We start from the raw sequence: 26,426 nt of genomic DNA, 5'->3' as shown, positions 1-26,426 counted from the left end.
ATGTGACACACGGCCGATGCTGGAGAGACATTTATTGAATGAATGAAAATAAGTCACACACCTCTTTTAGAATTGTTGATGAAAGCACCACCTTCTTGGAGAACCTCAGGCTCATCGAGGGTGGAATGTGTGCTTCTCAAGTACCTGAGGTCACCTGCAGATACCAGGTGTCAAAGGACTGCAGCTAAGGGCTGCAAGGGGTAGAACCATTCCCTCTGAACTTGTGTCCGCTTGTACTTTTCCTTGCTAATCCTTTCTTTATGGAAAGCGAGACATTTAGCTTCCCGTGGTCCTTGTCCAAATGACCCCAGACGACAGTGTGACAGGGACAGCCTAGCTCTGGGCTTGGAGGTGACGTGCAGGAGGCCTGGGTGCAGCACGTTTCATTAGGGGTCAGTGCCGAAGAAAACACATTCTTTGAAGAGAAGGGTAACTGTTGAAGGCTTTGTCTAATGTGAAGGCAGAGGGGATGGACCATTTGAACTGGTTTAGTATTCATGATAATATATGGTTCAGGACGCAATAAAAGGGTATAATTCTATTGAGGGATTCCACTGAGCTCATAAACCACGGGAGTGTGGCTCGTCAGCAGAACGCAGAGATTGGGTTACCACGGAGCTTGTCAACAGGGACCACTCGGGACTGTTGATCACTCCCGAGAAAGGATTATCATAGGGCTCCTCTGGACTGCAGGCCTAGAAAAGTCAGTACCCAAATAATTTAGTTAAATTGTTTGTGTGTCTGTGGTCCCAAAGATCACAGTGGAACAAATGGTTTCATTGTGTGGTATTTGTTAATGAAATTTATGTACAAAAATTTTTGTCTCTAAAGATGCCATGAATGAGAAACTGGGTGTTTCCCGAACTTGGGTGAAACAGCCTTTACCTTTACTCAGGAATCATGACAGCAAATATGCATGTGGCATGGTATTAGGGTAATAGGGAATAGTGGGGCCCATGGTCAGTAAGAAGGTAAATGTCTGGCTTCAACCTGGGGTTTGCTAAGCAAGACATGTCTGAAGGCCTTGGTTTACATGTTTATCTTTCCTGTAGACCAGGAGTTCACAAACTACAGCACTTGGCTCAAATCTGGCCTGCCACTTGTTTTTGTAAATAACGTTTTATTAGAGTGCAGCCACACCCATTTGTGTGTGTGCTATCTGTTTGCTTTCGAGCTGCAGTGGCAGAGTTGAGCAGTTGTGCAAGAGAACAAATGACCTTCAAAGCCCCAAATATTTATCGCCTGTCCTTTTACAAAAAAAGTTTGCTAATTCTTGCACTAGACTATGAACTTCTAGAGGGCAACTTGGCACATATTCTAAACTTAGTAATTATTTATTTGAGGAGGAGATTTTGTATTTTCCAAGGCAGGTACAGTGGGTTGTTTACCCAACAGCCATTCCCTGTTCTTTGCTAACAGGGGCAGCCGTGGACTTTGGGGGTCGCGGATGGACTTCTCCCCAGCTCCCAGAGGATGGACTTTGATTAGTTCAAGCGAACTGTGGTTATTCTGTCCTCCAGCTAATTCTGTGGTTTAGACACAGGCTTGTGATGGGATTGTGGCTAATGAGATGTGTGTGGGCAAGTGCTGACTTCCCCCACGGTGGAAGTCTACTGGAGGTTTCTGAGAAGGTAGGTCCAGGGGCTGGTTTCACACTCTGAAAGAGGGGCCCAAGGAGCTCTCTGTCTTTCCTTCTTTTGCCTCTGGACCTTGTTGAAGGTGGATGGTGCTTGCAACAGCTGTAGCATCTTGGGACCAGCCAAGACCAAAAGCCAAAGGTGAGGATCACAGGGTGAAAATAGAGCGTGGGTTCTCAGTGACACAGTGAAAACCAAATTAACCAGTCCAGATCTGTCCTACTTTGTGTGTGTGTCCCTGTGCGTGTGTTTAAATGTCTTTTTTGCTGGGGCACCTGGGTGGCTCAGTCGGTTAAGCATCTGCCTTCGGCTCAGGTCATGATCCCAGGGTCCTGGGATCATAGCCCCATGTCGGGCTCCTGGCTCGGCGGGGAACCTGCTTCTCCCTCTGCCGCTCTCCCATACTTCTGCATGCTCGTGCTCTCTTTCTCTCTGTCTAATAATTTTTTAAAAAATGTCTTTTTTGCTTATTCACTTTTAATTGGGTTGACTTAAAAACTTGCATGCTAAGTAATTAGAAATGTTTTGTTGTCGGATCTGCCTATTCTTTCTTTGGGATTTCTAACTTTTATTCTGTTTACTAGGGAGGTCTCCTATAGATTTTATGAAAATATTCTTCTGATTTTTTTTTTCATTTAGAACCTTACTCCATCAGGAGTTCCTTTCTTTCTTTCTTTCTTTCTTTCTTTCTTTCTTTCTTTCTTTCTTCCTTCCTTCCTTCCTTCCTTTTTTAAAGATTTTATTTATTTATTTGACAGAGATAGAGACAGCCAGAGAGAGAGAGGGAACACAAGGAGGGAGAGTGGGAGAGGAAGAAGCAGGCTCACAGCGGAGGAGCCTGATGTGGGGCTCGATTCCAGAACGCTGGGATCACGCCCTGAGCCGAAGGCAGACGCTTAACGACTAAGACACCCAGGCGCCCCAGGAGTTCATTTCTTTATATGGTATGAAGTAAGGGTTTTTCATTTTTCTTCGAGATGGAGAAATACATTTTTAAGTGCGTAGTAGTGAATGAAATCCAACATGCTTATAGAATTTTCATAAAGATGGTGTGTTATTTTCTACACTGGAAACTGATATGACAAGACTGGTTTCTCGTAGATACCTTCTTAGAAAACGGCTAACCTAATGGATGCTTTTTAAGGGTGATACTGCTGTAACTGGAGTGTTTGCTATTTCTCAAAAAAGAACTTAAAGTAACATGAAGATCTTTGCCAGAAGTTATCAGTTTTAAGACAAACCATATCATGTAAGGGAAACAACAGCCCTGCTAAGTATATTTAATCTGGTCCATCCCAAGGACAGATATTAGGTTATTTCCTGGTCCTAATTAAGAATGTTGAAAGGAAAAAAAGAAGTGAAAATTTATCAACATCTTGCACTGGCTTTAAGGAAACAGTTTGATTTTGAACTGCCGAAGTTCCTCATATCTGAAGATAATTGGTACCGGGAAACAGCCTTTCAAGTATATTTTGTCATATACGCGAGCAAAGATTAGTATCAAGAATGTAAAAAGAATACCTGAAAATCAACAAGAGAAGAAAATAGGAATCATGGGCAAAAGACGTGAACAGGTACTTTTCAGAAGAGGGAGCACAAGAAGCTAATACATTTACGAACTCTTGCTCATATGGTTAGGGTCAGGGAAATTCGGATCAAGATCTCAATGGGATTCTCCCATCACGCCCATTTAATTGGGAAAAATGTACCATACACTTAACCAAAATAGTTTATAATTGCAACTGTGCACTAATGCTTAGAACATGCAGAGTAAAGGTCAAATGTTGAACTTTTTGGATATAATATTTTTAAGACCCGAAGATGTGTAATTTTTAAAGCATTGTAAGATAGCACTAGTCCATAAGAGTCATCTTATAATAAGGACTGATGTTGACAAACATATTTGAGGACATCGAGTTCTGATGTTTAAATCACTCTTTTAAAAACTTCTTATTTTAGCACCATCCCTGTGGACTTTTCCTTTTGAGTTATAACCGGGCTAACTTTGGCCAGATTCCCCTCATTTGGTTTAAGCAGCTCTCTACCATCACTTTTCTGGAATTCATGACTTCTTGCCTCTTTGTCAGTGTTGCTTTGCAATATGTTGGCAATGAAATCATGTGGCATTATAGAGCCTTTGCAGTTTCCCTGGGACACGGACAAAGAATTTGACTTAACAACTGATGAGATTGGAAAGATGGGAGTACGTTGGGAGCTGGAGTGGCTTACAGTTGCTTTTGTCTCTCCAGTAATCATTTTCCCCTTTTTAGAAATAGCACCCTGATTTTCATGGGGAGACTTACTCTCTTCCACCTCTCAGTCCATATGGTTTGACTGAGGCTGCTCCCACCCCCAGCTCCAGGGTTGGGCATGTGCCCCAGGCCTGGCCAGTCAGAACTCTGACATTGCCTTGGTCACATTGATTGGTTCAGGGATGGTCATGTGACTGAAACGAGGCCAGTGGAATTCCATTCAGTGGCTTTTGATGGAACCCTTGGAAAAGAGGGTGTTCCTTTCTCCTGGGGCTGCCGGGCTGCCGGAGTATAAGCCTGGACATACTGCGGCAACCACTTTGCTGTCACTAGGGGAAAGCAGATCTGAGAATAGAGCCAACAAATAGCAGCATGCTGTCACAGAGGGAGAGAGTTTCTTCTTGACATTTTTTGGGAACATGGAGAGGTTTTTATTTCTATTTTTCACATCAGTTGTGTGAGTTGGATTTCTTTCACTGGCCCTCAAAAGAGGCTAGGATGGCAGAATAGGATGGTAGGATTTAGACTTGAGCACCCACTCCTTAGTCCTAGGTCACTGCATTCTCCACCACACTTGGATGCTTCCGGAGTGACTTGTTCAATTTGCATAGCTCCTGGATTTGTGGTCTAATGAGAGGTGATGTTATCACCTGTGGGAGAATTTGCCATCTCTGCTGACGGAACCCAGCCCACATCAGCCAACCAGTTATGTGGGAAAACATTTGTTCCATGGGAGGGTGGGCCACACGGCAGACTTGTACAGTACCTTCAGAATGAAACTGCATCAGAGAGAGTGATTGGGAACCAGAGCCAGCAGGGAAAAGTGTAGGTCCTTGAAGAGGGTTAGAAGAACTGCTGTGTGGGCCCCACTTCAGCTCACATGTGCTCAGTAAGAGGCAGGGAAACATGGTGGGGATTTCTTTCTCTTCTTTCTGTCTTACTAGATTCTGTCCCACTAAACATGGCCAAAAATGGTAGTTGTAAGTTTGGTAGGAAAATAAGCAATTTGGTGGGGTGCCTGGATGGCTCAGTTGGTTAAGCGTCTGCCTTTGGCTCAGGTCATGATCCTGGAGTCCTGGGACTGAGCCCTGCAGTCAGGTTCCCTGCTCACTGGGGAGACTGCTTCTCCCTCTTGCTCTGCACCTCCTCTCCTGTTTGTGCGCTTGCTCTCTCTCACATGTTCTCGCTTGCTCTCTTTCTCAAATAAATACAATAAATAAACACATAAATAAAAATCTTTAAAAAAATAAGCAATTTGACAAAACACCAAGTACTTCTGTCATGCAAAGTTCTGAAGGGTAAAGGGTATGACCCTAGGGTGAATGTATCAGTCAGGTTAGGCTAGGTTTTGCTGCAATAACAAAGAATCCCTAAATCCCAGGAGCTTTTAACAGCAAAGGTTTCCTTCTTTCTCATGCTACACGTCCACTGTGGGTTGGCAAGTGTACCCAGGTACCCACCTCCATTATGGCCAGTCACCATCCCAGATGGGAAAAGAGAAATTAAATGGCATGTGTCCGTTTCACTCAACTTATGGGCCAGAACTAGGCTTTTCCCAACCATAAGGGGACCAGGAAGTACACTCCTCCTATGAATTAGAGGAGGAGAACTGGATATATTTGGTGAACAGCACTCACTCATGTCCAAGGTAGGTAAGTTCCAGCCTTGTGTTTGATAACCTTGTGTTAAAGGTTATCTGAGGGGGGAATAAAAGGGGCACCAATCCTGTGTTGCAGGAAGAAGGGTGAGGGTGAGGGCTGCTGGGTGGGATGAACAGGCCTCAGGGTCATTTGAGTGTGGGATACAGTCTGCTGAACCTTAAGTTGCTTCAAAATACAGCATTTCACACCTCACCCCAGACTGGACTGAATTAGAATCTGCATTTTAACAAGATCCCCAGGCAGTTTGTATGCACAAAGTTTGAAAAGTCTGACATGTACAACAAATGAGAGTATTTTAGGTGGCATATGGGCATATTTTGTCTTGGTAATTATTAAATACCTATTTGTTTTCATAATATTTGATAGTTATTTGTTTTATTACAGTCTTTTCACATCTTCACCCCAGCCATCCCTCCTCCCATATTCCCTGCCTCCCCCCAACTCCCTGTGTGCTTGTGGAGTCATCTGTGACCAGCCTCTAGAAGTCAAGGGTAGAAGGTGACAGGACAGAGACACAGCGGGGGTCTGCTCATGGGGAGGGAAATGGCCATTCCAGTTCAAACTATCTGGGTGGTAGGGGGAGTTATCTGGAAATATCAGGCCTAATAAATATTAGGATCATGAATCATTCAGCTAGTTTCCTCATTTCCCAGGCACTGCATATGCAAATGTGTATGTAGCCTCAGAATTCTGTTAAAGGTTATCGAACTAAAATAGAAAATCTCGAATGAGAGCAATGATGTTCAAAACCGTCCTCTGCTAGTTTCCCATTTTAAGCCGATCCATTAGAGTGTCTTTCTGAGTCCTTAATGGTGGGTGATGGTGCCTTTATAAGGTGATGCGTTTTTTATCTCTTTAATGTGGTAGTGCCTCCCCTCAAATGTCCATGTCCTGATCCCCCAGACCTGTGACTATGTTACATTATGTGGCAAAAATGACTTTACAGGTGTGATTGAGACTCTTGAGATGGGAAGATTATCCTGGATTATCCAGACGGGCCCAGGATAAACACAGGAGTCTTATAAGAGGGAGGCAAGGGTCACAGGCAGAGAGGAGACGTGATGGTGGGAACAGATGTTGCTTTAATGGGCTCTGAAGGTGGAAGAAGAGTCCACTCACCAAGAGTTGTAGGAAGCCTCTAAAAGCTGGAAAAGACAAAGAAACATATTTTCCCCTAGAGCTTCCAGAAGAAACGTAGACTTGATGACATCTTGATTTTAGCCACATAAGACTCATTTTGGACTTCTGACTTCCAGAATACGTGGAGGAGAAATTTGCATTGTATTAAGCCACTGAGTTTGTGGCACTTTGTTATAGCGGCAAGAGGAAGCCAGTCCAGCTCAACCCCCACTGCGGGAGTAGAGGGCTAGGTAGGTGCAGACTCCAGCAGCCCAGGGGGACAACCACAGGGCCACCTTCTCAACTGAGACCCCCAGGTGGCCATTATCCCATGAGCTGGGCTCCCACCCCCATCCCCACCCAATAACTTGCGTGGTCACGTGCTCCTCACAAGGAAAACTCACTTGAGTGCATATGCCCATTTTAATGCTGTGGGTGCCCGTCGGCGTGATGGACAAGCTGGACCGAAAGATACCTCCTTTCCAAAGATCCTGTTAGCAAAAAACATGACCTTTGAAATCACTCCCACAGCAGTGTCCAAACATGACGAGCTGGCCCTGGCGGAGGTGGGGTGGGGGGGCTTCCATCTTCCTGCCCCAAATCTAAGTAGGATTTTGTGCATTTAGGGAGAAGAATGCATGGTGGCTTCCTCAGAATTCCCCCAATTCTCCTCATCCCATTTTGCACTTTATTTTTAAATTTTAACAATGTTTTTGTGTGTGTGTTTTCCCATGGACCCAGAGGCTGAAGGTCATTTATTTCCTGCTTTCCAACAATAGTATTAGATTCATATGAAATTAACTCACACATCCTACTTTTGTTTCTTGAAGTAGACCAAGCAAAATGGTGTGCTGGGGCTTTTTCCACACAGAGATCCAAGTTTGTTTTTCCACTGCGTCCCTCTCAGCTTGTGACTTTGAGGAAGTCACCATACTGCTCAGAGCCTTGTTTCCTCATCTATAAAACAGGAGTGACAATTTCAAATTCTAAGCGTTGCTGTGAGGATTCAGTTAGTGAAGGACGTGATGTAGAGAAAGCACCCACATCTGTGTTCAGCTGACGTGCTCAGTAAATAAGAACTATGATGGAACTTTCCTCCTGAATTATGAGAATCAGATCTCATCTTACAGTTTTGACTTAAGAGATTGGACATTTTGTGAGATGTCCCCCTGGATTCCCAGGCACAGTGGTATCTTACTGTGCTCCCCTGCCCCTCCACAGTCCTTGTGTCCCATGGTAGGCATTGTCGGCTAAGTACCCAGGATTTACTCCTCCTTTCTCCACTGCAACAGAACTGGTTTTCTGGTTTCCACTTCTTCCCGGGGGAAAATCTGAGTCCCCCTGCTCCAAGGGCTCGGTTGGCCTAGGATGATTCCCAATAATTGGTTTTGGGATTTGCATTTGAGCCAGTTATCATGTGGCATTGCCCTAGCAACACTTATTGGATTGGGATGGGTATGCGCCAAAGCTGGAGTGAGATATGGCATCCTTTCTGTCTCCCCTGATACAGGACAAGTGAACAAGTTCATTTGCTGCAGGCTGCCATGAAGGAAGCCAGCTCGAGGTGCAGTCAACATGTGGAGGAGGACTAAGCCCAGAGACCCACAGAGAAGTTCAGATAGAACCCTGATCATACCAGGCCTGAAGCCCACACTGTCTCTCGACTCCCTGTTACGAGGGACAGTGTGCCTTCTGACTATTCAAATCAGTGTGCCTTAGGGTCAAGCTAGTGGACTCTCCATAGAAAAATTTTCTCCTCTATGTAAGTGGGCAGTTGCTGTACAAAAACACAATTTTCCATGTTGTTCCAAGCCTAAAGAGTTCCCTTTAAGGGGTTGGGGTGGGGCTGACAACTACAAGGCTAGGTGAATTTAGCAAAAAGATCCAGACGATTATGCTTCCTCCTCACCGTGGTAAGAAGTCCATTGAAGATGGGATGATGACAGATCCTCAGAAAGCTTCAGTGGGAAGTGAAGTGAGACACTAATTTACCCCTTTTTACCTCTCTGAGAAGAAGCATGGCTTGGTGGGAAGAATCAGTCAGAATCCAGACTCCGATTTGGGTCTGGATCCTGACTCTCTTATTCCCTAGCTATGTACCTTTGGACAGTCACTGATTTTCTCTAATTTACCATTTATTGAATGTCTTTGAATGTTTTCTGTGTGCTGTTCTAGGTGCTTTCTGTGGATTAGCTCACTTTATCTTCCTGCCCACCATGTGGGTATGTTTAACCAATAGGGAAATGGGCTCAGAGAAATGAGTAACTCACCCAGAATCACAGAGCAGCAAGCAGCGATGCTGGGTTTTGAATCCAGACAGTGGGACACCAGAGACACATGGTCAGACCCAACCACCACATTGTACTCCCACCAAGCTTTGGAGAAGCAGGAGTGGCTGGTCACCACTAAGCAGGAAACTGAGGACAAGTGACAGGGAAGCTCCAATACCCAAAGTTCCAACATTCTTTTATTTTATTATTATTTTTTTAAAAAAAGATTTTATTTATTTATTTGAGAGAGAGAGAGCGCATGCATGTGTGCACGAGCAGGGGGAGGGGCAGAGGGACAAGCAGACTCCCCACTGAATGGGGAGACCTATGCAGGGCTTGATCCCAGGACCCTGAGATCATAACCTGAGCTGAAGGCAGACACTTAACTGACTGAGCCACCCAGGGGCCCCTCCATCCTTTTATTTTTAATTTACCTCTATAGACATCCCCAAGGCTAGGAAGATTTACTTTCAGCTTTCCAATTTACAGCATGGCACACGTGCTTGTGACCTCCTAACTCAAGCATGGCAGGGACATAGAAAGCTGAGTTTCCCTGCAGTGACACTTCCCCAGTTCCATTAACACCCTTAAGTAAGACCGGTGCACACTCAGCAACAGAGAACTCCCCCTGAGAGGCCCCCAGTGAGGCTGAGAGACCAAACTCTCTCTTTACAGCCTCTGGGTTCCCATGCATCTCATGTGCCTGGTCAATCCCGAGCACCATTCTGCTCTCCAGCTCGGGAGCCAACCATAGCCTGCCAGCCCATGTTGCAGACCGGCAAAGTGAGTCCCACCCCTGCCAGGGAAGCCCCAGCCAGGTCAGCATCTCTAACTGGAAAATAAGACCTAGAGATGCTGGGCCCACCCTTACCAGATGCCAGCCGGTCCTTTCCATCTAATAAGTGGGAGGGGTGATAGAAGTCTGCCCTCCTCACACTGTGTAAGGAGGACGGTATGTGTGAGAGCACTTTGTAGACTAGAAAGCTTTCTGAATGTGATGGTTGCATGACTAGTAGTAATGTGGCCATTTCAAACTCCTCATTTTCATGCATCTTGAAAAAGGGCAACAGAAAGGCCACCAGATCTGCATGAGACAGCAGATCACAAGGGAAAAGGTACAGGCCCTGGGCTCCTGCAGAGTTAGGCCTTTGGCACTTACCAGCTGAGTGATGTTGGGACATCGATGAGGCTCAGGTGCCCAGCTTTCTTGTGTGGAAAAGGGAGTGGAGTGGTGATGCCCTGTCATGCTTGCGAAGATCCATTTGGACTTAAAGTGCTGTTTCAACATCTGTTTCGCCAGAGCCACCACCAATCACTACCTCTTGTTCTAGAAGCAACACCTTGATTTCCCTCAAGGGTGCGTCCCTACTGCATGCAGTCTTAGTGGGGTTGCCACTCAGAGTGCCATGGCCTCCCCTTGCTGATGGTGCACCCCGACCCAGTTGCACCATAGCCTGCCTGAAACCTGTGTGACCAGAAGACAGGAAATGTTGGAGCTGAAGAGGCTGTCGTTCAATCCTGCCACCTACAGCCTGGGAGCTGACCGCCTTCCACTGGGAGGCCTGCTTCATCTGCTCTTCCTCTCGTTCTGGGAGCTCCCCTGGGGTCTCCCAGTATCACCCGTTTTTGCTTGTTGGCCAGGGTGGACTTCTGTTGCTGACCTCCTGAGCACCATACCTACCCATCTGAAGGCTTCATGTAAGAGCTTAGCAGGGACATACCTCACGCATAACAAATCGCAGCTCTAGACTCAGCAGACCGAGTCACACACTCACGGGACCCTGAGGCCTGGTCATTGCACCCCATATTCCCTCACCCTCACCTTTCTTTCCTCCTTCCTATGATTGGTGCCCTTTTTATTCCCCTTCTACATGTTACTCACGCCCCCTTAAAGACAAGGCCCGAGGCCCAGAACTTACCTACTCTGGGCATCATGAGCGCTGCTCACCAGCGTTTTTAGTTCTCTACCTTCTAACACGTGGCACGATTGCACTTCCTGGTCTCCTTATGGTGGGATGGGGCCTAGTTCAAGCAGATGAGTTGTGATTGGGAGTGATGTGTGTGATTTAACTGCCAGGAGGTGACTCTCCCCCCCAGAGTTTTAATGCCCCCGGGGATGCTGACCAACTATATTCGAGACAGTGGCTGGATACCATTGCCAACTCATAGTGGATGTGGCACGTGAGAAAGAAAGAAACCTTTTTATTGTTAAAAGCCACTGGGGGTTAGGGATTCTATGTTACTGCAGCAGAACCTAGCCTAACCCAACTAATACATATGCCCACTTTTCCTCTCAGCACTTTGCATGTGGGAAGCACTTGATAAGTGTTGGTCAGATTGCTTATTTTCCTCCTTAAATCTATAACCACCATATTGGCATTCTTTTCTTTTTTAAAGATTTTATTTATTTTTGGAGAGATAGCATGAGCATGAGTGGGGGGTGGGGGAGGGGCAGAGGGGAAGGAAGAGGGAGAGAAGCAAACTCCCTGTTNTGATGTGGGGCTCGATCATAACGCCGGGATCACGCCCTGAGCCGAAGGCAGACGCTTAACCGCTGTGCCACCCAGGCGCCCCCAAACCTGAGATTATTATGACCTGAGCCAAAATCAAGAGTCAGGCACTTAACTGACCAAGCCACCCAGGAACCCCCATATTGGCATTCTTACATCATTTTTGGCCATATTCAGTGGCATTGAATTTGATGAAACAGGAAGAAGAGAAAGAAGGCCCAATCCTGTTTCCTTGCTGCTTACTTTGAGTCATGAGGGTGTGCACCACTCTTCAGGACTCACTGCGGTGAGGTCATGAAGATGATGGGGTTCTCAGGTGGACTTTCACCCCATCATTCTAGTGGGGACTCATTTAGCCAACATGTACTGACCCAGAACTCTGCACTGGATGCCATACTAAGTGTAGGTAGGTAGGGGAAGATGTGAGTGGGAAAACCAACAGACTCAGCTCAGCACGCCTCCGGGCATAAGCCACATGGCCCAGGAGTAGAGAGGTAGGAATGACTAAGCTCAGTTTTGGAGATTCAGGTGACATTTGAGTTGAGTCCTTAAAGAGAGCGGGACTTACCTGGGCCAAAAATAGCTTTGGAGCAACGCCAAGGGCACCAGTGTGTTGGTGGGGAGATTTCTTGGCTTCCAGCTCCCCATGTGCAGTAGATAGTGAACCCCCTGGAACCATGGTGTTCTGAAAATATGTATGCACTGGGCAAGTCATTTCTTCTAGGGCTTTTTTGTTGAGGGATGGGTTATGGGCAGCTGAGGAAGCAAGTATTTAGAAGAGACCAGGACTTGATCTAACACAATGCCAAAAGGAATGGGAACAACTAAAGCCAGATTTTCCCCGTGGTGCTTAGAGGAAACTAGCAGCCCTAGGAGCCAAGAGGGTGTCAGGCTGGGACTCGGGGGGGGAAGAGTACACGAGATGGAGAGGCTTGGGCATTGCCATGGTTTCAGGTTTCAGGCAGTTGAGCCACATGGCCACATCACATCAGAGTTGCTGTTTTAACAGAATGCTTCAAGAGACTGACAGATCATAGGAGTGAAGGTTTTGTGTCCAGAGGCGAGGCCCCTCTAATTTTGGCAGATCCAGGAACAGGCCCTGCAGTAAACCAGTTTACTTGAAAGAAAATATACCCTCCCCTCATCTTGTGCACAACAAGCATGCAGTTTCTCAATAAGATGAAGTTAATACCCTTTAGCGATATCAGTGCCAATGAATGTATGGAAATGTGCTCAGCCTTGTCAATAATCAGGGAAATGAAGAGCTGTGATTTCATGCTCATGCTGTTACATTGAGTTCTCCAGTTTGTGCAGGATCCATTGAAATATAGGTTGCGTTCTTTCCTGCTGGACTGGAACCTGAGAGGGTATAGGCTGATGTTGTTGCAGCCATCTTGCCACCATGAGGGGAAAGCTTGTCTGAGAATGGAGCCATGCCAGAGGAAGGAGAGATTAGAGATGGAGAGAGAGGGAGAGACTGGGGCCTGCCAGAGCCATTGAATCTCTGGATCAAGCTGTCCCTGAGGCTGGGACTCCCCTAGACTTTTCAGCTATGTGAACCAAGTTGGAGCTCAGATTTTCTGTCTTCGGTAAGAGTTCTAGCTGACACAAGCATAGTGATGGAAGGAGAAAGGCTCATGGTATCTCTCACTTACTGAGTGTTTACTACACACTGTTCTAAGCACTTTGTGTGTCTTACTTCATTTAACCCTCCCAACAAGGCTCTGAGGTAAGGCACTCTAATCCTCATTTTACAGGATGGGAGGAAACTGAGGCATATATAGCTAAAAAGCTCGCCCAAGATCCCACAACCAAGCTTGGAGCTAGGCTTAGGCAGTCCAGCTCGCGAGCCCGTATTCTTAACCACGTCCTCACTGGCACCCTTGACCGCAAGTCAGGAAAGTTTGGTGCTTTCTCTGGGGCTGACTGAGGTTGCCTTTGCCTGCAGGTTTGCGTATGCAAGCTCTGCCAGTGGGGTCCTGGACATTCAGTCTGTGAGGAAAACCCACAAGATGTTTTCAAATCCATTATCCTTCTCCATCGAGAAGCTGCTGCTGATTTTCCATCCTGCAGGACAATGAGATGGGATTAATTTGGTAATTAAATGTTTGTGGCTGGGGATGAATAAATTGTCCCTCATCACTAGATCTTGTCATCTCACTTTGAAGTTGGAGAAGCAAGTCGCCTGCTTGCTTGCTGTGACATTCACTTCCCCTTTGTAACTTCGTATAATATATGCTGACCGTATTTCCCCGGTTGTATTCTCTGGGAATGTTGGATGTTATTTACTGTCCCTGATGGCAGAGGGAAAAAAAATTAGGTCATTGCCTCACACATCTTTCTTAAACCATCCTAGCACGTGCTTCGTTAGGCAAAAATGTATTTTCTGAAGAAGAGAAAACCAATCCTGTCTTTTTTCAGTTCTAGCGCAAATTTCCCCCCAGACTGCTGTGTTCTCGAATGTTTGCAGATAACATTCTGAAATGATGTCAGATATGTTCCTTATTCTTTTATTCTTTTTTTCTTTTTTTAAGGTTTTTTATTTACTTACTTGACAGAGATAGAGGGAGAGAGTAGCAGAAGGCAGAGGGAGAAGCAGGTTCTCTGCTGAGCAGGGAGCCCGATGCGGGGCTCGATCCCAGGACTCTGGGATCAAGACCCGAGCCCAGGGCAGACGCTCAACCGACTGAGCCACCCAGGAGCCCCGTTTCTTATTCTTTTAGAAAGTGCATGACTGCAGTCTCATGCTCAGCTGTGACATCACCGTATTTTAGGAAGTCCTGAAGTCATCTCGCCCCTGGAGCATTGACTCTATTTGGCTCTTCTCCCTCTTGCCGTTGGAGGCCATCTCCAAGATGTGCAGGCAGCTAGCCTGCCCCCGCCCTGCTGGGGACATCTCTGACACGGCCACGGTTCGCACTGCACACTGCGCACAGCCCGGGTGGACAGACTGGTGCAGGTGAACTCTTTTGAAAGCTGCCGTGGCCTATACTGGTGTTTTGTGAATGACACTTTGTAAAAAGAGTCGCTGGTCTGCCTTGTTACTACCAAATTTATATCAATATAGAGTTAAACGTTTTGTTTTTGTGTTTGGTGGGGGGGAATCATTTGAAATAATTTACTTAAAAAATACATAAGACATTGGAACGTGTTGTTTTGACTCTTATTGTACCCTAAAATAGTGTAGAACTTCCATCACTTCGGAAAAAAAATCATGTTGCATAAAGATCAGTCATTAAAGTCCCTTTGGAATCCCACGTAACATTTATTCTCAAAATATTTTGCTCGGGGTGGGGGGGACACTGAGTGAGCATGCATATGTAGGTTTTTGAGTCCAACAGATTGGGGTCAAATCCAAGGGCCTTACTTAGTAGCTATGGGACTTTGGGCAAAATACTCCGTATCCTGAGCCTCAGTTTCCCTCCTCCGTAAAACAAGGAAAATAGTATCTCTGTGAAAGGGATGAATAGTAATATGAGTATCTGAGACATAAGAGGTGCTCGTTGAGTGAAAGCAGCTTTAATTACTGCCCTCCTTTGTGGCTTCTTCCCCTAGGTGAGATTCCCACAGGAACTTAAATATCGACGTGACACTTAAGATGCGGAGGCAGGGGTAAAAGGTAGCATCACGCCCATGTATACTTTGTGCTAAGCAATACTTCACGAAAATGAGGACTCAGGAGCAAAACACAGTGAAAGGATGTTGGAAGCAATCACTTGCTTCCAGAAAGATCCTTCCTTAAGCTGTAAACTTTCCTGATTTATTTAAAACATGAGTGCATTTTCATGCCACTTTTGGGAATGTATTTCAGACATCTGGGGTCTGTTTTCCAGGGCATTGCCCTGGACCTAGAAGATCCTGGGCTTCTCTTGAAAAGCAGATTTAAGGTAGAAGCCAGGACATTACTGGTTCATAGGAGGAGACAGAAGAAGAGAAGGGATTTAGAGGGAAGAGGGAAGAGAAGTGGGCCTGGAGGAGGGGCAGCCTGGGAAAGCAGAAGCGTCTCTGAAGGAGACCTTGGAGGAGGATCTATAGATGGGCGGGAGAGGGAGAGGAGAGGCCAGGAGAGAGGGGGCTCTATGGCTGTGTGAGAAAGGCCACACACAAATGGTTAAAATATTGCTTACTTCTATTATATCATGAAAAAAATGGCAGTGACCAGAGCTGCCTGGATTAGGAAGAAAGGGTGTAATTCCATCTTGGGGCTTCTGGTGAGTTGAGCTTGTGGTTCTGTGGTTTATGATGTCACCAGAACCCCTGGCTGGAATTACAGCCTTTTAATTTACAACTTGGTAAGTGGGGAGGCCGAGGGTCCATCATGCCTGCTAGAAATGTGGTGAGGACCCAAGGGTCGAGGTTGGCTTGGGAGGTCAAGTTCTGGAGGCTGGCTCCTTCTGTCCTTAGTGGGTAGTCTTGATGAAGCCACTTTTCCTGTTCTGTCCTCTGTTTCTTCTCTCCCTGTCTTCCCATCCCTCCCTCCTCATTTCCCCAAGTCGCACAGCTTGATTTTCCCATGATTTATTTTATAAAAAACCCAAGTTAGCCAGATTCCTCTGGCCTTCCCTCACAATTCAAACCTTTTCATCTTAAAATGCACCCAAGAAAGGCTCGAATGTGACACCTCTGACTTTTGGAAGAAGAGCCCTACTGTGAATTGGGTGGCTCACTTCTGTCTTTTGCTCTGCCTCTGACCTCCCACTTTACAGTACAATATGTCAAGGTCAGGAAGTGATGGTTGAGCCTCAATAGAGTGACTGCTTATGGCCGCCTCAAACATGGCGGCATGTTGCTACCTCAGTGCCTTGGGTTATCCTCATTCCTCAGCCTCCATTTATATTAACCGTAACAAAAGTTACCTGAATATTTCTTACTGGCAGGACATGCTAGGGTGAGATCTGGGGATCTAATAGGAGACAAGATAGAGGTGATTGCTGTTCTCATGAAGGCTTCACTTGCCTGCCTGACGTGGCCATTTTGGGGTGGCAGAGATCTCGGAATTAGTATGTCTCAGCCCTTGTCTCCAAATCTGCTCCTCCTCAAGTGTTCCCCATTTAGTTTCTGCCACTAGCATTGCCTGGTTGCTCAAGCCATTGTTCTAGGAGTGTCCTGCCTAATGCCTCCTTTTCCCTCATCCCCAACCTCCAGTCCAAGAGCTGGTCTTGTCCATGGTATCTCCAAAATAGAACTATAGATCACTTTTCCCCACCTCACTGAGATCATTTGATTCTACCAGCTCTTAACAATTGCAGCAGCACCTGGAGTGGCACCTCCCCCCTTTTTTATTGTTCTTTCTAACCCAAGAGTTCTCAAAGTGGGGTCCCCTGGACCAGGAGCAGCCGCATCACGAGGGAACTGTTAGAAATCCATCTTCATGGGCCTCCCCCAACCTATTGCATCAGAATCTCTGGTGGTGGGGCCCAGCAATCTTGAGTTTAACAAACACCCTAGGTTATTTTGATACAAGCTCACATTTCACAGCATCGTCTGTCCATTTGCCAGTCAGGCAAGTCACTCAGAGCTTTTTATGCCTTCTCTTATTTACTCTCATTTTATAGGTGAAGGGACTGGGATCTGATCTTGGAGAGTAGATTGGGTTGTATCACGTCCAAGCTGAAAACCCTGCCGGAGCTTCCCACTAACTTTTCCACAGCCTGTAAGATGCTATCCCATCTGAGCCCGGCCTCTCTCCCCAGCCTCCCATTGAACAACACTTTTCCTTGGACTCACTCGCTTTAAGACATTTTAATCTTTCAGTTTCAGGAACGCACAGTTCCCTTTCAGCCTCAGGGCCTTTGCTCATACTGTTCCCTGTGCCTAGAACAGTCACTGTCCCGTTACTTTACATGGCTAACACCTTCACTTCATCATTCAGGCCCAGCAAAAATGTCACCTCCTCAAAAAGACTGCCCCTGACTGTCCTAAAATAGGTTTCTCTGGAATTTTCCATTTTTGTTCCTTTATATGTCTCTACACAGCACATACAATTAGTAATAACTTCATTCATTTTTTAAAAAATGTCTCCTCCACTGGGAGGTAAGCTCTTTGAGGGTAGGAGATATGTCTATTCACCACAAAATTCCTAGTGCCTACCATAGTCCAAAATACATAGTATGGAACAAATGAATGAGTGAATGACTGAATAAACGAACAAAAGTACTCTAGAGTATTTTGTTTTGTCAACAAAATCCTTACTTGTCCTTAAGATCTCAGGCCAAATGCTACCTTCTCCAGGGAGCCTTCCCTTGTTGCCCTTGCAAAATTAATTCTGTACTCTTCCAGGATTCTGGAAGGCACCATCATGGAACTCATTTCCTTGTGAGGCAGCGGGGGCAGTGGGAAGGCGAGAGTGTAGGCTTTGAGGCACAGAGAACTGAGTCCATAAAACGGCCTGTGTCACTTCCTGGCTGCTTGCCATCTTGTCTCTGAGTTCTCACATTTGTAAGATGGAGAGTCTTTTCTGAGGATGGGGATAATGTGTCCAGCACAGGGCAGGCCCTTGAGAAGTGGTGGCTGTTACTGTTTTAGAGCTAGTTACTCACATAACTCTCTCCCTCAAGAGAGAATGAGAGAAGGAGCTCCTGGAGCACTGGCCTTGGCTTTGTTACCCGTGCTGGTTGAGGGTGGAGGCAGCGCGAGTCCTCTGCCCGCCCTTCCCCATGCACGCCCATGGCATGGTTTTGGTGGCCAGCCGGCCAGAGGACAGTGAGAAGGTTGTCTGTGTCTGTGGGTGAGCCCGGCCTATGACTCACAGGCAAAGGGAACACAACTGGTTTCAAAAGCAAGACCTATTTACTGATGGCCTCTCCAATGAACATCACAGATAGACGAGCCAAAAACGCAAAGACAACCGTGGGATCCTAGCTTGAGCCGAGTGTCCCATTTGCTACAAGAGGCCACCAAGTTGTTTTGCAACACCATTTGGAAAGGCCCAGCGGGCTTCTTTTCCACCCAAAATGTCTTCCTTCCAGCACTTGGCCTCGGCTGTGTGGGTGGCAGGGATGCGGGAGACCTTGGCTTCCTGATAGGACACCGGGTATCTGCCCTATCCTCCCTGGGAGATTAGTGAAGTTTGCTTTTCTCTCACCAAGAATCCTGGCCTCTCAGGAGATGCTGATGACGGCCAGTCCCTTCTCCCTGCTGCGGACCGCTCTCTTCCCTGGCTCTTCCCGAGCTGCTCTGCCCAGTGCTGACCTCCGCCGGCACCCGTGACCAGGGGACCCACCTCCAAGTGCCGTAGCATCTGCCAATTGTGCTGAGTTCAGTTGCGGGGGGCACGTTGAGGGCTTGGCTTCTTCTGGAAGCAGGACTTTGCCATTGGTCAGCTTCCTGAGTGCTGCCCGGCCACAGCACACGTTCCTGGGACTTCTGCCTCCAGGCCCCCCTTAGTGTCTCCCACATTTGAGTCTTTTGGATCTTACCTTCATGATTTCTGCCATAGTATGTTTGCAACTGATATTGTTACTTCATATTCTTCTTCAAATCGACTCACTGTTCAATATCAATAGACATTTTACATGGATAATTTATACCTCTATCATAGATAGAAAACCAGTGTCAGTTGCCATTTAATAATAATAATAATAATAATAATAATAATAATAATAGTAATACAACAAAGGTAAAAATCACTTTATTTCAGCTAGATCTTTCTGCCTCTCCTGGACTTGAGCTTGGCGCCTGCTTTTTCTCTGTTAAGAGGGAGAACAGAAAGTTTTAGAGACGTGTTAAAGTCGTATTCACATTAAACTGTGACCTTTTCCTTGATATAGAAAATTTGAAAGAGAATTGAGAACAAAGTCATTCCTTGACTTAATGTTATTTAAGGCTGTGTGTGGGTACCACCAAAACCATTTTAGGTATAGTGATTTTAGTCAATAATACTGTGTTCTATATTTCAAAATTCCTAAGACACTAGATCTCAGGTGGTCTTACCACAATAGAGAAATGACAGTTATGTGACCTGATAGAGATGTTAGCTAAAGTTACAGTGGTAATCGTATTGCGTTATATAAATGTGCCAAATCACCATGTTGTGTATCTAAATGGATACAATACTGTATGTAAATTGTATCTAAGAAAATCCCTAATACTTACATAGCGAAGGCCCTAAGTGTTTTGCAGAGATTAACTCTATTTTTTTTTTACAGCAACTCTATGATGTTGTGATTATAATGATCCCCATTTCACAGATTAGGATATTGGGGCATCGAGAGGCTAACTTGCCTCTTCATAAAGCTTGTGAGTACTAGTGGAGGCAGAATTGGAACCTAGCTGTCTGATTCTAAAAGTCTTTTTTTTTTTTTTTAAGATTTTATTTATTTATTTGACACAGAGACAGCCAGTGAGAGGGAACACAAGCAGGGGGAGTGGGAGAGGAAGAAGCAGGCTCCCAGCAGAGGAGCCTGATGTGGGGCTCGATCCCATAACGCCGGGATCACGCCCTGAGCCGAAGGCAGACACTTAACGACTGAACCACCTAGGCGCCCCTGATTCTAGAAGTCTTGATCTCAAATGCTAGTCTCCGCTGCCTTTTGAAGTGGTCACTTGTCCCAACATTGTGGGAGATGCCAGCCCTGTGAATGTTGCAGATAGGTTGTGAGGTCTCAGCTCTGAGCAAGGGGGTCTGGCGTTGCTTCCTCCTGGGGCTGGGCGCTGTAGTGTTCTTGTGTCTTTAGGTCTCTTCGTTGAGTGCCTGCTGTGGGCGTGGCGCTGTGCTGGGCACGGGGGTTGTCCCCAAGGCCTTGGGGAGCTCCAGTCTGGGGAGGGGAGCATGTTAATGGCACGGACACAGCCGCGTGATGGAGTTCTATGATAGAGGGGAGCTGTGGGGTGAGATGGGCTCTACGTCCTTCCCTCGGGTTGGGTGGGGTTTGGAAAATGCCTTCTGAAATGAGGAAGGATGCAAAGGTTGTGTGGAGCACAGGGAAAGCTTGAGGAAAGGCCTGGGGCTGAGCAGCCGGGAATGGGGAGGGCAGCCTGCTTCTCGACTCCCTTGAAGAGTGTAAGCCAGCCCCTGAAAATCCTGGGCAGCACTGCAGGGAAGAAGTTGTGCCGACTCTTCTCTGTCATTGATTTTTCAGAGGACACAGATCTGGGATTTGTGCATGGTGACCAGTGAAGACCTCTGGCTCAACAGAGAAAACATGGAGGCTTTGGTCCCCCGCCATTCCCCAGAGAACCGCAGATCACTGCAGCCTCTGTCCCACTGTCACAACCTGTGACTCTGAGGTGCAAATTTGGCCATGCCGGAGAGGTAATTTTAGGGGTAAGTTTGTTTATTTGAAACCCCATGCTGGCAATTGGGTCAGGTTTTTGTGTGAGCATTTTGTGTTCGGCATATAAGGAAGTACTGCTCGTTAGCTACTGCAAATGTGCCCAAAACCTCTCTCTCCAGAATAAACTCGTGCTTTGCAGATGAAATGAAACATACTGGGGCCACACTCAGAATAGAACGTCCTTGGCTGGGCGTTGTAATCCCTGGTGAGGCGCTGACAAGAACCCTAGAGTGGGAACGGCCGCACTCCATACTTGGAGCTCCTCACCGAATGCAGGAGGCTTCAGAACGCGGAGCTGAAGGGCCGTGATGAATGGCAGGCTGTGAACGTTTTTGGGGAGATGCAAATGCTCCCTGGACTATTTCAGGGACTATACTCACGGGCAGCATTTGATAAGCGGCGGTGGAGGGCTAGTTTTGGTGCAAGTGGGGGGGGAACATAGTCGTAATTCAGACCGTCTAACCAGAGCATCCTGGGTTGTATCTCCACGGAAAGTGGAAATTATTTGGGAATCTGTTCAGGAAGCAGAGGCAGGTGGGAAACCGGACCACCTCTAATGCCCTGAAAGACAGTGGCTGTGTTGCCTAACCTTTCTAGATACTGTGTCCTTTTTTTTTTTTCCCTTATAAAATGAGGAGGTGAGGCCATTTGGGAAGCTTTCAGGCCACTTTCAGATTTTAAGTCCAGTGATTATCTGGGGACAGTAAGTAGGAATTTGCTGAGGTTGTTTTGCTCCGTGTATTGGGCAGGTTATAGAAATACTTTGGGAATTCATCAGCAGGAGTGAGTGCACTCACAGGATCGAAAGCAAAGCTGAGTGCCTGAGTCGTGCAAGGGAGGGGAGCTGGGGCGATGCTGGGGATCTGGGGAGTTGGGCTGAATTACTGTCTCCTGGGGCTTCAGTGATAAGTCCATCGAGCCTAACCGTTTTGGGTCTTGTATTACTCTACTTTAGCCGCAAAATTCCTGGGTGGGGGAGGGCCTAACTGACCCATCTTGGGTCCAGTATCCGCTCCTTGGGCAAGGGAACACAGGGTACCTGGAATCACGGGCCCATCAAGACTGTGTGCAATGGGGGGTGGTCTGGGAGGGGTGGGGCAAGAAAAGAAGGCAAAAGGAAAGTGCATTGTTACTAAAAAAAGGGGGGCATAGATACAGGATGGGCCGAAATCACAGATTTCCATTACTCTGACGTAATGGATGAAAAGGAGATAATTTGGACTGTTACAATGCCTATCTTTAAGGTCCTATCGAGCAAGGCAACTGCTCTTCTCAGCCCGATCCTATCAAACATTGGCTTTAATATTCCACCTGGCTGCGTAGAGACAAGTGTTTCTACGTGTGGCCCATGAGTTGGCCATGGCAGGATCCTGGCTCTCGCAGCTGTTCGCCCAGTCCATCCATGAGCAGAGCTGAACACACAGGAGTAAGTGGAGCTGAAATGACTGCAGTGGTAATAGTGGGGTGTGTGTATTCGCAGCTTTGGAGTCATAACCACAATCTTTTGCTCATGTTCCTTGGACCAGAAGGGACAAAAGGAAGAGGAGTGATATGAGGGGAGTCGATAGCAAGCCCGAAACCCTTGGTTTACTTTATTCCTTTGCCCTCTTGGGTTAGGTGAGCAAGGGGAGCAAGTTATATTGTTAAATTTCCACTAAGTACTGTTCTTACTACGTACTGGCAGTGGAGAAACGGCTTTGAACAGCCTTTTCGAAAGCCGTTCTATGGGATCTAGGCTTTAAGAGTCTCAAAACAAACAAACAAACAAACAAACAAACAAAAAACAAAAAAAAACCCCAAACCTAAAAAACAACACCAAAAAAGGAAAAAAAGAAGAAAAAGAATGTTTTGTAGTCAAATGATCTTGGAATATATTGCAAATTATATTGTCTTTTGAGTATTCATGGTATGCATTGGCACTGATAAGTCCTGCAGCATACAAGCCTGTTTAATTTAGTCTAATTGGCATTTCCCAAATGTTCTTGACCATGCAACGTTTTAAAATAACACCTATTACCAGGTACCATATTTGGCTTTGAGAAATGCTCACAGTGCCCTTGTACTTGCATTGATCAGGAACCTGTGGGGTCATTGGTCACCTCCTCATCTTCTTGGCACATAAGAGATTTCTATACAGTGACTTCAGAGACCATGTTTACTTGTATTCGATGATTCTAAAGCAAGCCTGGGGCCTCAAAGCATACTTACATGTTGCTCCAGATTTTCTGTGACAAGGTTCATTTACCCTCCCACCAAATGTTTGTCAGATGCCAAGATGCAGTGTTCTAGGAGGCACAGTTGGAAGCAGAGAAATGAATAATGGATGGGCGCCTCCTTAAAGAGCCTCTGGGCTCCCAGGGCAAGAATGCATGCAAACAGATCACAAAAAAGAGGTAGGATCAAAGACCATAAAAAGATGCTCTATGCCAGCTCCGGGAGGGGCTTGGTGTCTTAGATGCCTGCTAAGACAAGCAAATTTGGTACATTCTACCTAAAGCCCAGCAGCTCTGCTCTATGGGTATTATGTTCCCTTTTTACAGTTAGGAGAACTGAGGTTTAGAGAGGTCTGGCTCTTGCCTGATTATGTACCGTGTGTGAATGGTGGGAGACAAGGTTCGAACTGGCTCTCTCTGACTCTGAAGCCCAGGGTCTTCCCCAAACACCCCGCATTGCTGCCATTTACTCACCAGATTTCCCATATCCCAACACCAGGTCATTTCATAGACTGTCAAATATTAGAGGGGGCTCAACTTGAAATGAGTATTGTCTCAGGAAACCTGAGCCATGGTCTTTGTCATGGGAATTGAGAGGAGGGCGACTTTCACCTCTAAAAAAAGTGATGTCTAATTGTGTGACCAATTCATAAATGCCCTCATAAAGAGTAAAAAGATTGCTGCAGACAAGCTAAAGTATAGCTGCTAAGCCTGGCCTCCTCTTCCCCAAAGGTAAACCGTGTGATCAATTTGGGATGTATTCCTCCAAGCCTTTCTCAGCGTATTATTTAGGTACAAATGCATCGATGTAATATGGGACGTATTCCACTGAGTGAATTATCTTGCACATTTTTTTCACTTAACAGTATATTTGAAGCTCTTCCCATGCTAGAACACAGCACTTTTTTTTTTTTTAAAGATTTTATTTATTTATTTGACAGAGATAGAGACAGCCAGCAAGAGAGGGAACATAAGCAGGGGGAGTGGGAGAGGAAGAAGCAGGCTCATAGCAGAAGAGCGATGTGGGGCTCGATCCCACAACGCCGGGATCACTCCCTGAGCCGAAGGCAGACGCTTAACCGCTGTGCCACCCAGGCGCCCCACAGCACTTTTTTAAATGATTTTTCCTTGTGAAGCAGTAACTTTTTTTAAAAAAAGATTTATTTATTTGAGAGAGAGAGAGAGCAAGCAGGGGGAGGGTCAGAGGGAGAGGATCTTCAAGCAGACTCCCTGCTGAGCACGGAGCCCTACGCAGGGCTCCATCCCTGGACCAAAACCAAGAGTTGGCCGCTTAACAAACTGAGCCAACCAGGAGCCCCTGAAAAGATAACTTCTTATTTTGAAGTATAAAAGTTGCATAATAATATGAATAGTTCAAAGAATCTTTAAATACCTTTTAATGTTTTGCCCTATCTGCTATCTGTGTACATATATAATGTATATACACACATATTACATATATATAATGTGGTTTTCTTTTCTGAATCATTTGAGAATAAGCAGTGTACATGATACTCCTTTCCCCCTAAATACTTCACTGTATGTTTCCTAAGAGTAGAGATATTCTCCTAAATAGCCATAGTCGTTATCAATGTCTCTAAATTTAATATTGATATGCTGCTTTAGGCAGCCTATCGTCTGTATTCCATTTTTTTGTCAGTTAGTTTTCCATTTTTTGTCAGTAATGTCCTTTGTCGTATTTCTCCCTGCGATCTAGGCTGCCATCTAGGATCAGATATTGTCCCAGTTGTCACGTCTATTTGTTCTTCTATTAAGATGGAACATTTTTTCCAGTCTTTTTTTGCGTTTTATGATATTGACACTGTTGAAGAATACAAGGCACTTTTTTACGAAATGGACTGTTTCTTATTTGGGGTTTTCTAATGTTCTCCCCTGACTAGATTGACGATTGGATGCAAAGCTTGCATTCTCAGCCGGGATATTGTAGAGGCGGTGAGTCCTTCTCAGGGTGCCGCGTCGGCGCCCGCGGCGCCCGCCCCTTGATGGTAATGCTGATTTTGATCACCTGGTCAAGGTGTTGTCCCGTTTTTCTCCCATGAAGTTACTATTTTTTTCCCCTTGCAACTAATATGCATTCTGCTGGGAGACTCTGCAGGCAATTTGCTCCTCATCAGTATCTCCCCCCAGATTTAGCATCCATTGATGCTGCTAGCCTGAGCCAGTCTTTATGAAGATGGTGGCAAAATGATGATTATCCAGCCGTAACAATCCCTCCACACACATCCGTGGGCTTGGCGCTCTGCTGTTAGACAGGCCCCCCCCCCCGTATTTGTTTACCTCTTTACTGTGGACTCACGGGTTCTAATTTTTTAATGGTCTCTAATTTGTTACTATCCTTAATTATTTTGGTGCTCAAATTGTCTCCCATTCGCCCAGTGGAAGTCCCTTCCTCTGTCCTTGTGACATGTACTCATCATTTTTTTTTAGTACTTTTTTACTTTCTGGCATTACAAAATGTTCCAGGCTCATCTTGTACCTACCCTGTCTCAACCCCAGAGTGAGCCACTTCTCCAAGGAGCTCTGGTTTCTTTTAATAGGGAATGGAGACCAAGCTCTGCACACTGACATGCTCGTTGCCATGCAGCTTCTAGCTCCTAGATTCTTTTCACTTACTGCCTGGTATTTCACAGAAGGGCTGCATAGTAGTTTATTTATCTATTGCCCTTTGGATGGATGTTTAGGTTGCTTCCAGTTTGTCCCTATTTCAAGCAACTCTCGATGCATAGTCTTGTCAGTGCTCTTGGTGCATTTGTAGAAGGAGTATCTCTCCAAGGGTGAGTGACGAGAAGTGGAATTGCTTGCTCGCGAGGTGTGTATGTTTACCATTTTACTACATACAGCCAGTTTATTCTCCACAGTGGCTCCACCAGCATAGTGCCCAATAAACAGGATATGAACGTCTTTATTTTTCCACACCCTTTCTGATGTCTGGTATTGCTCAATATTTTGTTTTTACACAATTTCAGTGATGAAAAGTGTTGTTGTATTGTCTTAATCTTCATTTTCCTGATTGTGAGGGCGAGCATCTCTCATGTGTTGACTGGCCATTTGTCTTCTCATCGGGGGGAAATAGAGAAAGCTTTATGAGGGTTATAACAGTTGAGCCAGACTTCACTAGAGGAGAAGGCTTTTAGGAGGTAGGCAAGACAGAGAAGCTGTTTCAGACGTAGGAAACAACAGAGCAAACCACAGAGTCGTTAGGGCCAACTGGTCGTAGACTTTGGATCCCCCACTTCCCTGGGGTGGAGCCTGCTAGTTCATCCCAGTGCCGCCTGGTTCATGGTCATCCCTATGACAAGCTTTGGAAGAGATGGGAGGGCAGCTCCCTGGCCTTCTATTTTAAGGTCATTTTAGAATTCACACACACCTTCCTTGTCTGAGTGAAATTTAACTGGGGCTGAGGTAGCCAGATGTTTTTCTTAGGTGGTAAAACCAATCGCGCTCACCAAAAATCAGATCAAGTGAGGG

The 26,426-nt window shown here is 46.0% G+C and overlaps 1 long non-coding RNA gene across 6 annotated transcripts in view; it reads left to right on the top strand.

Annotated features, from left to right (window-relative positions):
- Nucleotides 1–26,426, top strand: part of LOC105236564 — a 154,728-nt gene that overhangs the window by 29,019 nt on the left and 99,283 nt on the right. For all 6 annotated transcript variants that reach the window (XR_004624201.1, XR_004624204.1, XR_002142202.2 and 3 more), the window contains one exon: nucleotides 20,530–20,714. This is a non-coding gene — a long non-coding RNA (uncharacterized LOC105236564). The remainder of the gene's footprint in view (nucleotides 1–20,529; nucleotides 20,715–26,426) is intronic.

The sequence above is a fragment of the Ailuropoda melanoleuca genome, chromosome 3 (genome assembly GCF_002007445.2).
Source record: "Ailuropoda melanoleuca isolate Jingjing chromosome 3, ASM200744v2, whole genome shotgun sequence".
Taxonomy (NCBI): domain Eukaryota; kingdom Metazoa; phylum Chordata; class Mammalia; order Carnivora; family Ursidae; genus Ailuropoda; species Ailuropoda melanoleuca.
This window is presented reverse-complemented; position numbering and strand designations above follow the sequence as displayed.